This window comes from Elephantulus edwardii, unplaced genomic scaffold (assembly GCF_000299155.1).
Source record: "Elephantulus edwardii isolate Elephantulus edwardi_28Jun2011 unplaced genomic scaffold, EleEdw1.0 scaffold00056, whole genome shotgun sequence".
In the NCBI taxonomy this organism is placed as follows: Eukaryota; Metazoa; Chordata; class Mammalia; order Macroscelidea; family Macroscelididae; genus Elephantulus; species Elephantulus edwardii.
In genome coordinates this window covers 18294588-18312682 of record NW_006399806.1, presented here as the reverse complement: position 1 = coordinate 18312682, position 18095 = coordinate 18294588, and the positions used below count along the sequence as shown (strand labels likewise).

The 18095-nt window shown below is 39.8% G+C and overlaps 1 pseudogene; it reads right to left on the bottom strand.

Annotated features, from left to right (window-relative positions):
- Window positions 1-13504: 13504 nt before the first annotated feature.
- Window positions 13505-18095, bottom strand: part of LOC102870258 — a 29626-nt pseudogene continuing 25035 nt past the window's right edge.

Genomic DNA, 18095 nt, shown 5'->3' with positions numbered 1-18095 from the left:
ATGTAAAAAAAATTGTTAGCAAGAAGAAACTTTCAAATAGCACACAATTGGCAATAAAGACAACTGTCAGAGATAAAACATTGACTTGAGATGATACATTCTTAAAAGTATTGAAGATTTGAAATCAATTGTAATTTATGAGATGCTGGGAGGCTACACGTTTGGAAGAGTATACTTTAAAATGTGTTGTTGTTATTGTTGTTGTGATATGCCATCAAGTCAACTAGGACTCATAGCCAAGCTAATAACAGATAGGAACCCTATTCCTTCCTGTGCCATTCTCACCATCTTTACGTGCTTTTTTTTTTTTTTATGCGTGTACCGTCAAATTGGATCTGACTGGTACAGGAGGCGACTGTTTCTCCTTCTTCAGCAGAGCATCTGGTGGATTTGAACCATGCACTTCTGGGATTGCAGTGCAGTTTCCTGCCACTAGGCCACCAGAGCTCGCCGATCTTTACGTGCTTGAGTTCATTGTTACAGTCACTGTGTAACCCCTTATTAAAAGAAATGCTTGCGGTTCAAATCCACCAGATGCTTTGCTGGAGAAGGAGGGACAATCTCCTTTCATACCAGCCAGATCCAATTTGACGTACACGCACCAAAAAGAATAAATAATAATAATAAAAAAAGAAATGCTGTCCAAATGTTATTTTATTGCGTAGTTCATTTGGTGGGCACTTAATAAGGAGTAAGTTCCAATGACAAAAGTGGCACACTAAGCCCCAAGTTAATTCTGACTCAGCTACCTGTAGGGTAAGGTAGAACTACCCCTTACGGTTTCTAAAGTGGAAAATCTTTACGAAAGCAGTTTGCCACGTCTTTCTCCTGTGACATGGACAATGGACTTTACCTGCTCATCCTAGTTGACAGAGGAGTTTTTTAACCTCCAGTGACACTTGGCAAGCTGAGAATCTAATTGTGAGACTGAAGTGTAATCTTTGCTTTTGCTTAGAAAATAAGCAAAAAATGGAGGAAAGGGAAGGATAAAATTATTGTCAAAGAACTCAGAAAAGTTTGCGTAAACATAACACACCTCCTCTTTTCTATGAAGATGGAGCCGAAAGCGGAGAAGGAAGCCCCTGCCCCTCCCAAAACTGAAGCCAAAGCAAAGGCATTAAAGGCCAAGTAGGCAGTCCTGAAGGGCATCTGCAGCCAAAATGAAAAAAAAAAAAGAAGACCCCCACGTCACCCACCTTCCATTGGCCTAAGACACCCGGAAGACTCTGAAGGCTCCCAAATACCCCCGGAAGAGCATCCCCAGAAGAAACAAGCTTGACCTCTATGCCATCGTAAAATTTCCCCTGACCACAGAGTCAGCCATATAGAAGATAGAAGATAACAACACACTTGTGTTCGTTGTGGATGTCAAAGCCAACAAGCACCAAATTAAACAAGCTGTAAAGAAGCTCTGTGACACTGATGTGGCCAAGGTCAACACTTCAATTAGGCCTGATGGAGAGAAGAAGGCCTATGCTCGACTTGCTCCTGACTCTGATGCTTTGAATGCTGCCAACAAAATTGGCATCATCTAAACTGAGTTCAGCTGGCTAATTCTAAATACAAATTTTTCTCACAATAAAAAAAACCAAACCCAAACAACACAATACAACACCACATACACACCTCTTACTGATACAAATACTATGTGAATGGTAGTGTTGAGGACATATGATAGAGAATTCTTGCCATATTTCAAGCAATTTCCATTAATGGTAAGATTAACAACCATTAATATTTGAGAGTAATATGCACAATTTACATTAATGGTAAGACTAACAACCATTAATATTTGAGAGTAATACACAACACTATGTGATGAAATTTAAACCAAACCCAACTCACTGCTATTGAGTTGATTTCAAGTCACGTTGTTGTTGTTGTGGTGGTGGTGGTGGTGGTACCCTTGAGTTGGAGCTGACTCACTGCTGACCCTTCAGTGCATTTTCAGAGATGGTAAATTACATAGGAGGAGATTGCTCATTTTTCTCCTGCATAGCACCAGGTGGATTTGAACTGCATGCCTTTGAGTTGGTAGATGAATTCCTTGCCACTAAGACACCGGAGCTCATAGTGACCCTAAAGGACAGAGTAGTCTGTCAAGTAGTGTTTCCAAGAAACTCTGAAATGCCTTGTATTTTGTATTTCTCCCCTGGCACAGCTAGTGATTTGGTTAGCAGTGTGACGCTTAACCACTACCTCACCAGGGCTCCTATATATATGATGAAGTTACTTTCAGCTTCCATGTCCAGTATTTAATCATTATGTTTACGTACATATTTACTTAGCATATGTTTGTGGATTTGCTACATGTTCCAGGTACTTGGGTAGACATGGAGATATATATGGACATGAGAACCAGGATCTTACAGAACTTAGAACCCAACAGAGAATAAGGACTTCACACAGGTCATCTATTACATGTAGTCTACTGAGAGTTATAGTAGGGAAATCACAGGAAGGGCACACACAGAGCAGGGGAGTCTACTGTGGTCTAGGTTTCCCAGAAGAAGTGAAATACAAAGCCAAGTAGTGGGCTTCCCCTGCTTTTTGATAGTGACTCCCAACTGTCCATCCAGTAAATCCTTTCCATTTGCAACTCTCATCTTAATGTTTCAATTCCCCCTTTTAGTATAGTTTATTCTCTGATTACAGCACTCCTCTGAAGTTGTCAACAATTTTATTTTACTTGGATCCATAATCAACACTTGTCGTAACTTCAGTCAAGAAATCAAATATTTTGGGGAAAATCTGTTGCCAAGGACCTCTCTAAAATTCCAAAGACCAAGGATGTCAGTTTAAAGACTCAGTAAGGTGTGCCTGACTCATCCCATGGTATTTTCAATTGCTTCCTATGCATCTGAAAGTTGGACAGTAAATATGGAGCACTGAAGAAGAATTCATGATTTTGAATTATGGTGTTGGGAAAGAGTGTTGAATATATCTCATGGACTAGAAGAACAATAAGCAGATCTGTCTAGGAGGAAATGCAACCAGGGTGCTCTTTCGAAGCAGGGCTGGTGAAACTTCCTCTCACATACCTTGGGCATGTCACCAGGAGGGTCCAATCCTTATAATAAGATTTCGTGCTAGGAAAAGTAGAGAGTCAGTGACAGAGATGGTTTGACACAGTGACAGCAACATTGAGCTTGAGTACAATAGAGACCATGCGGATGGTGCAGGATAGGGCAGGCTTCAGGTTTGTTGTTTATAGGGTCACTAGGAGTCACAGTCAACTAACTGGAACCTTATCTTATATCTTTACATTGCAATACGCCAACTTTCCTGCTAGAAACAATTTCTCATTCTTTCACTAATAAGCATTATCTCTAATACAAATTCATCTGAATTTTCACTTCCTTTTTCTGATTAAAAAATGCCACCAAGTGTCATTAGTTCACACTTAGCCCATCACTCTTTCTTATTATCTCTATTTTACATCTGACTTAGAGGGATTAAACAATGAGGTCAAGGTCACACAGTATATATAAAATAGAGCTGTGATGTCTATTCAGACTTGTTGATGCACTTAAAGTGCTGTGTGACTTGCCATCGGATTATAAAGTCAATCATTTTTGTAAGTATTTGAACTAATTCTTCCATGTTATGTTATCAAACTGGGAGGTCCACCACTGACTTAGACCTACTAGGAGTTTTGCACAGTATCATTTGGGCACTGCTATTAATTGTAATGGACATTCTAATGATGTGGTGCACAACGTGTTGGGATGTTAATTGAAAGGTCAGTGGTTTGAATCTATGACCACTCCAAGGGAGAAAGATGGACCGTCTCCTTCTGTAAAGATTTAGAGCCTCAGAACACCTATAAAAGGTTGCTATGAGTTAGATTAAGTCTACAATGTTGTGGTTGTGTGCCATCTAGTCAGAACCGATCCATAGCTGACCCTCCAGTGGGTTTTCAGAGGCAGTAATAGCACAAGCTTGGAGGCAAGAGTGGCATCCACTTTCGAAATAGCTTGCCTCCGGAAACCCCATGAATTTAGAGATATGATGAAAGTTATACAAGTGTTCAGGCCTTTCATTCATAGGGTTGCTATGAGTCGTCTGTGACTCAATGGCACCCAACACCACCACCACCACCACCAACTACACAGAAGGAGATTGAGTATCTTTATCCTATGTAAGCAACTGGTGAATTTGAATTTGGTGCCTTCAGGATCGCAGCACAGATTCTTATCCTTAGGCCACCAGAGCTCCCATGTAGGTCTTAATTATACATTTACTTAAATAAATGCTTTGGGGTATGTAAAGAAGTATATTTTATTCTAATATTTTATTACCCACTGCATGGTATTCATGTAAAAGAAAAGAACTGGCTTACGTTGGGATGTGAAAAATTCCACATTCATTTTGTTGAAACTCTAAAGTAAAATTGCCAGTGTTTTGAGTTATGGTTCTCGAGAGCCCTAGAGTTGTGGAAAAGAGCAGAGAAAATAAATATTGTTGCTTCCAAGTGCTGTACCTGCAGAATCTGTTGTGTACCTAGATCTCTTGTGATTAGCTGAAGTTGGATCTTTCAAGAAAGAATTATAAACTAGTTTCCATGTACTCTGCCAGCAAAAGCATGCCCCACAAGATTTCCTCAGCTGAATCTTTAAGAAAGAAAATGTCATGTCTTTTCTTCTACAGAGCTGTTCTGGTGGGTGTGGACTACTGGCCTTTCAATTAGTAGCTAAACACATAGCCCACTAGGGCTTTCTTGCCAGCAAACTAGTGATCTTTAGCTCACCCTGTCTTAGCCATATCGTCTTGTAAGAAAATGTGTCTGCTTTTGACCTCTTTCTAAACAGTCATGCTCTGTAGTATATTTTCTCCCTAGTCTCAGATGAATGGACTTGACATTTGACTGGAAGACAGCCATTCTATATCCTTGCCTGCCATCTGTATAGACACTGGGCCAATCAGATTTCTCTCTTGGAAATTTGGCATTGGGAAATTAAGATTCTAAGCCAGTTGGCAACAAAATTAAATTGTGAGAGAATGCCATGGACCATATGCAAGTGAGAACTATGAAAAAAATGCATTGGGTGGAAAGTCAAGGGTAAGGAAACTGATTGGAAAAGGAGATTGGAACATTGCACAGAAAGAAACAAAAATGTTAAGATATTAATATTATTATTGCTGTAAGTCATTATGTATTTAAAATACCAGTCCCTGACAATTTTGCATTAATAGCCCCATCCCACAAAGCCCCCTACAGTATTATTTTTTGTGAAGTAATTTGAGTGAATCTCTGTTTCTTCCAATCCAAGGAGATCGCCTGAAACTCTCTTCCTTCATTCCTGTGTCAAACACTTATAAATCTCACACTTCGTTCTCATTACTGAATGGATGTGAAAGTAAGACATTCCAAAAGAAAGAACTAGAACTCGCTGGGCAGAAAACCCCGTTTCAGTTTTTGCACATAAAAAATTCTTCCAATCCAGGTTCCAGTAAGACTCTGCTCTGCAAACCTCACAGAGGCAGACTTTTAAAAAACTTTTGTTTCTTTTTCAGTAGGAAAGTGATCATCTAATACCCAACTTGTTTCTCTTCTTGAGAAAGAAAGTGTTCTACTATGTCTACACTATCAACTACCCATGAAGAAAATTTTGAAAAGGGAATGAAAGGTTTTCTCCAACTCCACTCTTTATCCTTTATTGAGACTTAATACTTGCTTGCCCGTTTTAACAATTCTGTGTGTGTGTGTGTGTGTGTGTGTGTGTGTGTGAGTGTACCGTCAAATCAGATCTGACTGGTACAGGAGGAGATTGTCCCTCCTTTTCCCAGCAGAGCATCTGGTGGATTCGAACCGTGAGCCACTGGGATTGTAGATGCAGCTCCTTGCCACTAGGCCACCAGAGCTCCCCTCGTTTTAACAATTCTAAAGTTTCTTAAAAACAAGAGGCAAAGTTAGACTTCATCCAAAGTTTCCCAAAACTAAATAGTCAAGAAAAAGAGAGATGGGTGAGGAAGCCATTATGTTAGGTGGAGGTTCAAGACCACTCTGGTGGCATTTGTGACCTCATGAGTGGAGATAAGTCACGTTCAAGGTCTCTATGTTTTGGAAATGCATGTACATATAAATATTTTTCTTTGACTCACTTGCCAAATGTGGAATGCGCCTAAACATCTTGTCTTTCTGTTTGTATTGAGCCAATTTTTAGCCCTTCAAAGAGCAAATTCAGCTAATCACATTAAGGCTGGACTTTGGCTGGTCTCTATCCTGAGGCATCTTGTGACTTACTGCAAGGTCAGCACCACCGGGGGAAAGCCGACAGGACCCCATTCCCTTTTCTCCTTTGTTTTCCTCTCTCATTTATACACATTCTGGTTGGTATTCACCAACCCTTGGACCCATTGTCTAGCTCATAGGATTTGCTACTTTCTCATAGGCTTTGCTATTGCTTTGTCTACCTCACAAAATAGTTCTTTGGGTTTCTTAAGCCCTTGGACAATAAAGGAGGAACTTTACTTTGGCAGTGAAGATCATCTATGCAGGTGTGCCTTGCCACGTTTTGGATAACTTTTGTTTGATGTAGAGGAAATGAAAATGGAGCTTCTCCACGGACAGTGACATTGAGAAGGGTTATGGTTGTACTGGGCTCTACTGTTCTTTTTTTTTTTTAATTTATATTGGTTTGCTTACAATGTTCGTATGTATTGTGTTTCACACTATTCTTCATACAATCATTCCAATTCATTGTGTTTTATAAAATTAATCACCATTGAACTATGCCTACCATTACCTTGGCTTTTCAGGTCCCTGCCGGATACTTTCCATTTATTATTTTTTTTCCCATTTCTTTTATCCCCTCCCACCACCCACCAAATTGAGCAACCCTGTGATTTTGCCCCCACCCATCTTCAGCCCTCTTCTCTTTCCCTTGGATCCTCATACATGTTTTACTAGTTATCCTTTCATTTTTACAATAATGGTCTTATGCAGTATTTGTCCTTGTGAAACCAAGTTAGTTCACTCAGCGTAATGCTCTCCAGTTTCTCTCAACTTATGTTCTACTGTTCTTTTTGCACCTATGAAATCTGTCACTTCTCTATTTCACAGCAAAGATGGGATCTAGAGATTCATGTGTCTTTGGGAAAGAGAAAGCGGAGGAATGGAAGTATATGAAAGTGTTGTCATATTACACAACATTAGCTCTGGCTTGAAATGTATTGCCTCTCTAAGGGAAAGAATGAAAACTTTGAAAGTAATTTTTTTCTACCTTAACATTATTTAATCCAGTCATTGGCCAACAACTCTTCAAACTTAATTTTTTGTACTTTATAGGATTTTTATGAAGATTAAGTGAGAAAAGTACATGTATGTTAATTAGTACAATGTCCTTCCCATTAATTATAAGCATTCAGAAAAGATTGGCTCCTCTTATTCTTTTTAATAGTTTAATATAATAGTAATGCATTTTTTAACAGTAATTAAAATTTGCTTCAACTTTAATGTCTTGGGCTGCCCAATACCATTTGTGAAAGCCAGCTTCTCTCTTGATTGCCAAGGCATCAAGTGCTTGACAATATGCAAGGTGTATCATTAAGCATCTTTATTGCACTTGTGTTTGCAAAGTACATTTTTATCTTGTTAGTCATTCTATGCAATTAGTTCCTCAGAGAAAATGTTCAAATAACGAAAAACATGGGGAGATTAAAGAATAAGAATGTATCCCTCATTCAGTCTCTTTCAAGATAAAAAGTCTTCAGTTTGCATGTGTTTTAGGTATGTGTGTTCAATATGTATGTATATTGTTGAATATAATGCTCTAAAAATTATCTTTTTTTTAACTAACCTTTATTTACAAGGAGTTATAAGCATTTCTTAACCTTACGACACAGCAACTCCTGGTTTTCCAGTTAGTGGAGTGTCCAAGCACTGCATGATGGAGGCAATATTAGTGCTACTTAGAGTGGAAACTCTAAGACAGAGTGCCTTGAGATTCATCAAGACCTTTGTCTACAAGCCATTGCTAATGAACCCCAGCTACTCTACAGAAGAAAACTCATGTGATAGGAATGATACCATGAAAGTCAATATACACCATGTATTCTGTATGACTCAAACAAGAAGCTAACCATAATATAAATAGTTCTTGTTTCTGTAACTACAGTACTGGGCTGAGAGGGTCCTCTGGATGGTATAAAGGGTAGGACATGTAAAGGGTAGACCAGGTCACAGGTTCTGCCCTCTTTGTTTCTAACATTGCCTTCTGTTTATGGAAGCCTATTTATGAAGCTGCCTTGGTCATCAGGCAAAATGCCCTATTTATTTCCTAGTTGTTTACAAAACCAAAGACCCAGGCTACAGGATATTTATACAGTTGTCTCTCAAAACAGTCCCTGGGAGAAGAGATAAGCAATTCATCTGCCAAAAATATTGTGGCCTGCAAATGATGAGTGAAAATGAAAAGGGTCACTGCTTTGCCAGGTCATGAGGAAATGCTTTTTTTCTCCTGAGCTAATGATCTAGCTCATTTAGGCTGATTTCTAGGCTGATTTCATTGTCCATTCCTCATTTCTACCTTTTAACCATAGTTCATAGCCCACTGTGCAGAGCCTCCCAGATGATAGCGGAGTAAAGTAAAGCAGAGTTGCTTCGGGAGTTGAATACTCATGAGAGTATTAAGAGTTTCCCCTCTTTCTTGAAGAGCTGGGGAAGTATGCTTGATCAAACAAGGAGAAGATGCTGGATGAGGAGGGTGGGAAGGAAAGGTGAAGGCTTTCTGGGCCCTAAGAAGAGAAATGAGGTAAAGGCAGATGTCTGGCATGTGGGTACCGTAGCCCTAGTGCTGCCCAAAGGAGCTGAATGAAGGCCAGCAGTCTCAGCCTGGGGTAAGTCAAGGCTATGGCCCCACCCTGGCAGCTCCTGGGCCATCCCAGAACCATCTCCACTCAGTTCTCATTGTCCTTTGCCTGCAGAACTTCTGAAGTGTCATTCCATCCCTCTTCTGGAGTAAGCTTTGGTGACTTCATCAGAGCCCATGAGTCCCAGTGGTACATTAGCTATGCTAACCTTGCATCAACACTGCTCCTGAGCCTCCATAAAGAGATTGAATAATATTACATGGTTTCAGTGACTTTTAATGCCTCTGCCTTTGGTTCTACCACTTATCTGACTACTTCCAATTCTTTGTCCATCCCTTTTAATTATCTGCTTGTCTGTATTGTTGGACATCCTCCCTGTCACCTGCCACCTATAACAGCAAATCTTTTTCTTTCTCATTTAAATTCTGCTTATGCATCACTCAAGTTATTCTCATGGCAAAATAGAAGAACTTGAAAGTATTTTGTAGTGAAAATCCCAGAGATGACTTACTTAGCTATGTCCTCCTCCTTCTATTTTTCCAATTAATGTGGTTCATGCTTTTGTCAGGGGGAGGTTATGAGTGGGGTTTTAGTTAGATATATTTTGACTACTTTGTGTAAGACACTCTGTTAACATAGTGCACTCCATGTTGGGCAGCTAACCCAAAGTTCATGATTTCAAATCCATTGACTACTCCAAGGGAGAAAGATGAAGCAGTCTGCTTCCATGAAGACTTAGAACTTTGGGAACCTTATGGGTAGCTCTGCTCTGTCCTATCAAGTGACTGTGAGTTGGATTCAACACAACAGCAGTAGACAGGTAAAGGGACAAAGTAGAGTTCCATACACTAATTAAAATATGCAGGAACAACAACAAAAACAAAAGGAACAAATCTTATTGTCCATTCACTGTGGAGTTTTAAAGAACAAGAGCTTCCAAAAGTTATAACTTTATTTTAGGGAATTGCATTGAAAACAGAATAAAAGCATAATAAATCTTAAGCAATAGCTAAAACATGCAGAGTGGTAGACAAAGAGAACATTTATATATTTTAGAAATTAAAACTTAATGGAAAGTTCACAAGTGTTTTCTCAAGACCTTAACATTGTTATTTCTAAAAGGAAGGGATTTAGACTCTCTGTCATTGTGGTCGAGGCAGAATCAATCCATAGCTGACCCTCCATTGGGTTTCCTGAGGCTGTAATTGCACGGGAAGAGACTGCCTGTTTTTCGCCTACAAAACTGCTGGTAGACTTGAACGACCAGAAAGCAGAGGCCTTTGGATTAGCAGAGGAACTCTCTAAGGCCTAACAACCAGACCTCCTTCGATTTAGAATATAGAGGGCCTTTTCCAAACCCAAAGTGCGGTTAGACTACGATTATATATGATCACTTGTTTTTATGCACCACTTGGTTGCCTCATAGTTACCCTATGTACATGAGTTCTGAACCCTATCCTATCCTGAGCCCATTTCATCATCCCAAACAGACTTAATCCCATTCTTCCAGTCACTGAGTCAATCCATCTCATCTGGGATCTTCCTCTCCTGTAGTGTCCCTCCATCCTTCCAAGCATAATGTGCTTCTCCAAGGATTGGTCTCTTCTGGCCACGTGCCCAAAGTATGTGAGATGGAGTGTCAAAATCCTTGCCTTCAGGGAGCAGCTTTGTTTTAACTTCTCCAGGACAGACCTATTTGTTCTCCAGGCAGTCCAGGGTGTTTTCAACTCTTCTTCAGCAACACAGCTCAAAGGCATGAATTCTTCTTTGCTATTTTCCCGCTTCCTGATGCATAGCAAGTTAATGCGAAGATCAGGTTCACCTTAGTCTCTAGGCTGACATTTTTGCTCTTTGGTACTCTAAAGAGGCCCCTAATAGCTGACTTTCTGAATGCAATGTTTCTTTTGATTTCCTGACTGGTGGTGCCGAGAGTGTTGATTGTGAAATCAAGTACTCTGAAGTTGTTAGCAATCTCAATCTTTTCTATATCATGAAGTTGGGGCAGTGATGAGAATCTTTGTTTTCTTGATGTTGAGCTTCAATTCATTCATACTGAAGACTATAGTCCTTGACCTTCTGCAGCAAATACCTCAAGTCTTCCTGAGTTTTAGCAAGCAAGGTTGTGTCATCTGTTTAACACTGGTTGTTGATGAGTCTTCCTTCAATCCTGATGCCACATTTCCTCTCATAAAGTCCAGGCACCCAAATGATCTGTTCTGCAGATAGATTGAAAATATATGGAGTAAGATGGATCCCTGACTCACATCTTTCTTAATTCTGAACCATGCCGTGTTTCCTTGCTCTGTTCTGACTACTGTTTCCTGCTCCAAGCATAGGTTTTGTATGACCACAACCCAGTGTCCTGAGATCTTCTCAAAATTAGTCATAATTTGCTGTGATCCACACAGTCAAATGCCTGTGCATAGTCTACATTAGAAAAAATAAATAAATAAATAAATAAAAGGAAATAAAACTGAGGACTTGCATGGCTTCATAACTTTGAACTCCCCATAACTGTGTGTGAACATTTTGTATATGTATATTTTCCCTCTATGTAACAAAGATGCAAAGCTTTCATCAAATTTCCAAGGTAGTTTTTGAGACCCATCAAAACCTTTGGAACCACTGGGTTATACTGTTTTCAATTTTCTCCTTGTAAGATTTGGCAGAACACTTTGTATGTGGCAGCATATACTGCATATACATATACACACATTACCTCATTTAATTCTATCCTTAGAATGTAACGGCTTTCCTGAGATACTTATTCAAAATCAGCTTAAATAGCAACACAAGTTACATAAAAGGTCTATATTTTAATATATTAAATAGAACTCCTTCCTTTCGAGGAGTGATGGTGGCTCTTTGGTTAAGCATTTGGTTGGGAACTAAAAGTTTGAGCCCTCCAGATGCACTAGGGGAGAAAAATGTGACAATCTGCTTCTGTCAAGATTGTTGTTGTTGACTCTCTTCAAGTTGAGCATGACTCATAGTGACCCTATGAACAAAAGGTCTGAAGATTTTCTATAACTATCTATATTTATCAAAGTTCAGAGAGTTTCCGGACGCATGTTGTTTAGGAAGTGGATGCAACTTGGAAACCCCAGGGAATAGCTTTATTCTGCCTGATAGGGCCATTATGAATTAGAATTAAGTTGATGACAACTGGTTTTAGACCTTCCAGTTGCCAAAACTCACAAAGTCTTCTCATCTTAACCATCTTTTCAACTGGTAGCCCATCCTTACTATCTTGCTCTGTCTATACTAGACTGAAGCGGCTCCATGGCACAAGTAGACAACCCATACATTTGGAGAGACTCCAAGAAATCCATCTCAAGCATAGAATGGTCGTGGCTCCAGCCCCAAAATTTACTAACATTCCACTTTACTAACTTCTGATTCGGACACAGTCCTATGTTGACCCACAGGATACTGGAAGAGGCAGAAACTAAATTGGCAGCCTGGTTGGGCCCACAAACTTGGGCCAGTAGCTGAAACTGTGGCCTTTCAGATCACTTGCATATAACACATCTTTGTGTCCTGCAAAAGGAGTGCAAAGTGATCCAGAGTGACTTCCAAGCTGTTCTTGTAGCACTACATGATAATAGCACCTGAGATTTTTATGAAATAAGTAACAGCTCTTCAAGGATGATGAAAAATCTGGAAAGGGATAGTAGTGTTGGCTGTGTGACAGGATGAAAGTCATTAATAGCACTGAATTCTACATATGAAAAACATTGGAATGTAAATTTTTTGTTATATATGTATGTGTGTGTGTGTGTCTGTGTGTAACTATAAGCATTACCTACTGCTGTGAAATTGATTCTTACCCAAAGTGACCCTCCCTCAGGCTGTAAATATTAATGGGAAGAGACGAGTCATCCTTCTTCCATGATATAGCTGGTGAATCATTCAGTTAGCAGTTCAATAGGTTCTAGTTTGTGCACTACACCACTAGGACTCCTTTTTTTTTTTAAATGTTATTTTAAATTGGTTTACTTGCAAAGTTCATGCACATTGTTTTCACACCAGATCTTTCCCATTTCTTTTACCCACCCCTCCCTTCACCCATCAAATTGTGCAACCTAATGATTACCCTCCCCCTCCCCCATCCTCCCCCCTCTGCTCCTACCCTCCTGCCTTAGATCCTCATACACATTTTACTAGTTATCTTTCTCTTTCTACAGTAATGGTGTTATATAATATTTGTTCTTATGGGCCTGAGTTAGTACACTTAACATAATGCTCTCCAGTCCCTCCCAAGTTAGGTAGTGATTTATGAAATTGTTGTTCCTGTGTGTTGTGCAGTATTCCATTGTGTGAATGTGCCATAATTTCTCAATCCATTCTTTTGTGGTTGGAAATTTGGGCTGTTTCCATGGTCTTATGACGGTGAATAACGCTGCTATGAACACAGGTGTACAAATCTTTGTGCCTCAGTTCTCATCTTTCTTGGGGCATATTCTAAGCAGTGAAATTGCTGGGTCATATGGAATTTCTATTTTCAACTTTTTGAGGAAACGTCAAACAGACTAGGGCTCCTTTTAGCTGTTTGTGCATATATACATATCTATATTCACTACAATAAAAGTGAATTAATTTAAAAAATAAGCAACAGGAAAATTTTAACAATCAGATCAAAAGCAGATACAAGAGTTCAGTGCCCTTGGTAATCCAGCTATTGCTGCCGTCATTCAAGGGGGCCCTCGTACTCATTCAAGAGGCCAGCTGCTAAACCCAAGGTTGGAGCTTCACTCCCATACAGCAGCTCCTCTTCTGAAGAAAAACTTAGTGCTCTGTTCCTGTTAAAGATTGCAGCCAAGAAAACCCCATGGGGAATTTATTCTCTGTTACATGTAGTCACTGTCAGAACAAACACCAACTGGTCAGTATTAAAGAACAACATTCTCTGTCCAAGCAACAGGTGGGGGTTGTCTAAACCTACGTCTGATTCTGAGAAAGAGTAACAGGTCTTGTCACTGCAAATGGGGGAAAATACTCACAGCAAAGGTAATACCAGAGAATTCAGAGATTTTGTGGGTCCTGACAAATGTTTTGAACAGCAACCTAAGGGAAATAAGTGACGTTGTTGTTATGTGCCATTAAGTATGATTTGTGACATCTCTATGAACGACAGATCTGAACTCTGCCCTATCCTGTGCCATCCTCATCATCTCCAACACACTTGCACCCATATATCACTGTGTCAATACCTCTTACTAAGGGTCTTTTCCTCCTTCACTGACCCTCCACCGCCTTTCCATGCATGATTTCCCTTTCCAAGGAATAGTCTGTCCAAGGTAGAACATCCTCAAAGTATGCAAGACAAAACTTTACCATCTTTGCTTCCAAGGAGCATTCTGGCTACACTTTTTTTCAAAACATATCTGTTCTTTTGACAGCCCATGAGATATTCAGTAATTTTATCCAACATCACAATTCAAATCAAGTCTACTTCTGTAATCCTTACTCATTGTTCGAAGTCTCTCAGAGACATAGCAAGATTGAAAAGACTGTGGCCGGAATTAGGTGTACCCTAGTCTTCAAATTAGTGTTTTTCGTTATTGCTCCTCAGTACTTTGGGCAGTGGGCTTGCCCAACGTAATGTGTTTCCTGATCTCCTGACTGCTAATACCAAGGGTGTTGATTGTGGATCTAAGTACCATAAAATTGTTGATAATTTCAATATTTTCTCCACCTATCACGATATTGTTACCAGTCCAGTAACATCTTCTTGATGTTGAAATGCAACCTATTGAAGGCTATAGTCTTTCATCCTTCCATATTGAAGGCTGTAGTCTGATCTTCTGCAGCATGTGTTTCAAATCCTCCTCAGCAAGCAAGGTTGTGCCATGTGCATAACATAGGTTGTTAAATCTTCCTAGGATCCTAATGTCACATTCTTCTTCATAGAGTCCAGCTCCTTGAGTGATTAGCACTGAATACAGATTGACTATGGAGAAAGGATACAACCCTGACATACACATTTCCTAATTTTAAACTATGCAGTGTTCCCTTGCTCTGGTTGGACAACAGCTTCTTGTTGAGGTATAGGTTTCAAATGAACATAGTTAAGCGTTCTGGGATTCTCATTCTTCTCAATTTTAGCCATAATTTATGAGTCAGACAGTCAAATGCCTTTGGATAGTTTCTAAAACACACATACACATTCTTCCCATATTTCTCTGCTTCCAGCCAGCATTCCTGGTGCCATGGCCTCTTATAAACCCAGTCTGAACTTCTGACAGTTTCCTGTCAATGTACTGTTCTAACTGGTTTTGGATGATATTCAGAAATATTTTGCTTGCATAAGATATTCAATAATGTTCACATTATTGTTGGACCACCTTTCTTAGAAATGGTAACAAATAGGACTCTGTTTGAGTCAGTCAACCAAGTAACTGTCCCCCAAATTTCATGGCATAGACTAGTGAGCATGTCCAAGGTTGCATCTGTTAGTTGAAACGTATTAATTGGTATTCCACAGATTTCTAGGGCCTTAATTTTCGCCAGTGTCTCAGTGCAGCTTGAACTTCTTCCTTCTTCACCATTGACTCTTGATCGTATGATAATTTCTGAATTTTTTCAGTGCCAACCAATTCTTTTTGGTACAGTGATTCTGTGTTATTTCCATTTTCCTTTGATGCTTTCTGGATCATTCACTATTTCCCCCATAGCAACTCTCAGTATTGTACCTTGTGGCTTGAATTTGTTTTTCAGCTCTGTCAACTTTAGAAATCCTGAGTGAATTCTTCCCTTTTTGTACTCCAACTCATTGTACTTTCTGTTATAATATTTGCTTTGTCTTCTTGAGCTGACCTTTTAAATCTCCTACTCAGCTCTTTGTCTTTGGCAATTTCCCCCCCCTTTGTTCTGGCTTCTTGATATTCCAGTGCAATTTTCAGAGTCTCCTCTGACATCTATTTTGATTTTTTCTCCCTCTTTTCCTTTTGTCATGACCTTTTGCTCTCTTTATGGACAGTACCTTTGATGTCATCTTGTAACTCATCTGGTCTTTGAGCATTCATGTTCAAAGCTTCAAACCTATTCTGGAGATGATTTTTAGATTCAGGTGGGATAGACTTAAGGTCATATTTTGTTTCTTGTTGACTTGGTTTTATATTCTTCAGCTTCACTTTTAATTTGAACAGGAAGAATTGATGTGAAACTTACTACTAATCAATAAGTGACATTAAGGACCAAAGTCAGAATGGTGGGTGACACAAGGGATTGGAGGTCATAGGAAGGGAGACATTCCCAGCATCCTCACGTCCTCTTTTTGTCATTGTTCACAGACTCAACCAACCACTGATCCAATCCACTTATTTGAAACCTGAAGTAGTCCATGTGTTTTATGCTCTGAAGCTGTTGATGTCAGTGTGCGTCAGGTTCCACCCGTGAGTCTTAGCTGTCTTCAGCCAGTCAGATATCGTTTCTATCTCTGGTAGAAAGGAATCTCAGGGGGAAATAGAGATTGTTGAGTTGCCTGTGATTCATAGCAACCCTATGTACAACAGCTCTGAAGCCTGCCCTGTCCAAAGCCAGCCTTCCTGACTCCGACACACCCACCTCCATTGCCCAAGTTATTGTATCGATCCATTCCAGAGTCCTCCTCTTCTGCGTTGTCCCTCGGACCCTTCCGAACATGATGTCCTTCTTCAAGGACTGGTCCCTCCTGGCCGTGAGCCCAAAGTACGAGAGACAGAGCTTCAGAATCCTAGCCTCCAAGGAGAAAATTGGTTTCATCCTTTCCAAGACAGACCTATTTGTTTTCTTGATAGTCCATGGTATGTTCGAGACTTTTCTCCAGCATCACAACTCAAAGGCATCAGTTCTTCCTCTGCCATTCTTGGTCATTATACAGCTCTCACAATCTGCCTTGTCCATGTGCATCATAACTGTGGCAGCTGGTCAAGCTAGCAAAGAAAATGGATATTTATTCATGAAGGAGTTTGATTTAACAGGATAGATAGATCTTCTCTCTCAATATAATAACATGGGGATTGGTTCTTTCTCTACACTACTCCTCACCTGATTTGTTGTTGATTTTTTTACCTGACTTCGTTCTTCAGGAGATTAGAAACTTTGCGGTTAGATGCTATCAAGTTGACTACAACTCATAGTGACTCCATGAATAACAGGTCTGAAACTTGCCTTACCTTGTGCCATCCTCACAATCTCCTTCATATTCAAGTCCATTGTTGCAGTCAGCACTTCAGTCCATCTCACTGAGGATCTTCCTCTCTTTCGCTGACCCTTTCTCTGCTTTCCCCAGCATTATGCCTTTTTTTCCGAGGACTGGACCCTCCTAACAACATGGCCAAAGTTGTGAGACAAAAGTATTATAAACTCCATGTGTTTTCCTGTGTGTTGTATCTTTAATGGCATGATTTTTTTTAAATGGCAATGGCAAGAATTTTTTAAAATTCACTTTTTAAAGGAAAGAATAAAGTTAATTCTAGAAGGATTTAACTACTCTGCTGTCAAGAACCACTTTTAAAGTCTAAAAGCAAGGATGTCAGTTTAAAGAGAGAAAACCCTTCAAGGAGATGGATCACACACAGTGACTGCAACACTGGGCTTAAACGTGACAGAGATTATAGTTATGTCATAGGATATGGAAAGGTTTTGATCTATTGCTGATAGATTTGTAGATTAGATATCAACAATTACTTTTAGGGGTGTTGTTCTTGTTTTCAGGAGCCCAGGAGGCATAATGCACTATGTGAGGGGCTTTGTGATTCAAATCTACTGGCCATTCTGGGGTGGAAAAAAATAGGTAATATTCTCTTCCCATAAGGATTTACAGAAGCCTAGTGGAGGGTGATCAGGAGTCAGAATTGACTACACAGCGGTAGGACAGTTGTGAGTTGAATCCAACTCATTTCTGCCTCCTGTGTGACAGGGTGGAGCTGTGCTCCAAAGACTTCCCAGTGCATAACATTTTCTCAGCAGGTCTTTCTTCTGAGTCACCTCTGGCTGCGCTCAAGCCTCCAACCTTTTAACCCATAGCTTGGGGCTTTAATTTTGCACTCCAGGGACTCCAGTGTATAAGCCAGGAATAGTAACTAGTGACTTCTTTTATTTTTTTGTATTCATGTAATGTTTCATTTGCTGACTTCTTTGAGACATGGCAAAATTCATGTTAATGATGGAACTTCCCATCCTGAAATGTTACTCAACATGAGAAATTCCTAACAAGAAATATTTTCATGTAGTTTCTACATTTTACATTTAGTAGGTAAGATCCAGGTTACAATGATAAATAGCAAGTACTGTAC